General features: G+C 63.8%; 1 protein-coding gene across 1 annotated transcript in view; it reads right to left on the bottom strand.

Annotated features, from left to right (window-relative positions):
* The window catches only part of LOC104073723 (testis-expressed sequence 2 protein-like), a gene marked incomplete at its 5' end in the record, with an annotated part of 4,246 nt that overhangs the window by 2,105 nt on the left and 1,923 nt on the right, over positions 1–218 (bottom strand). The gene's annotated exons all lie outside the window — the stretch shown is intronic.

Raw genomic sequence — 218 nt, 5'->3', positions numbered from 1 at the left:
CTCCCAGCAGGATCAGCCGTGGCCCGGCCCTGCGAGCGCCGAGGAGCATCACGAGGGTGCCCTGGGGCCAGCACCCTCTTGCCTTGCTCAGGCAAGAGGAGGAGGAGGATGAAACCCAGCCATGCACTGTCTCTTTACCTGTCTCCGCCTGCCTCTGCCGGGCTGCTCTCTTCTGCAGTGCTCTCCTTCCCCAGCTTGCAGAGGTTCATCTTCGTCTC

This window comes from Fulmarus glacialis, unplaced genomic scaffold, assembly GCF_000690835.1.
Source record: "Fulmarus glacialis isolate BGI_N327 unplaced genomic scaffold, ASM69083v1 scaffold37922, whole genome shotgun sequence".
Classification (NCBI taxonomy): Eukaryota; Metazoa; Chordata; class Aves; order Procellariiformes; family Procellariidae; genus Fulmarus; species Fulmarus glacialis.
This window is presented reverse-complemented; position numbering and strand designations above follow the sequence as displayed.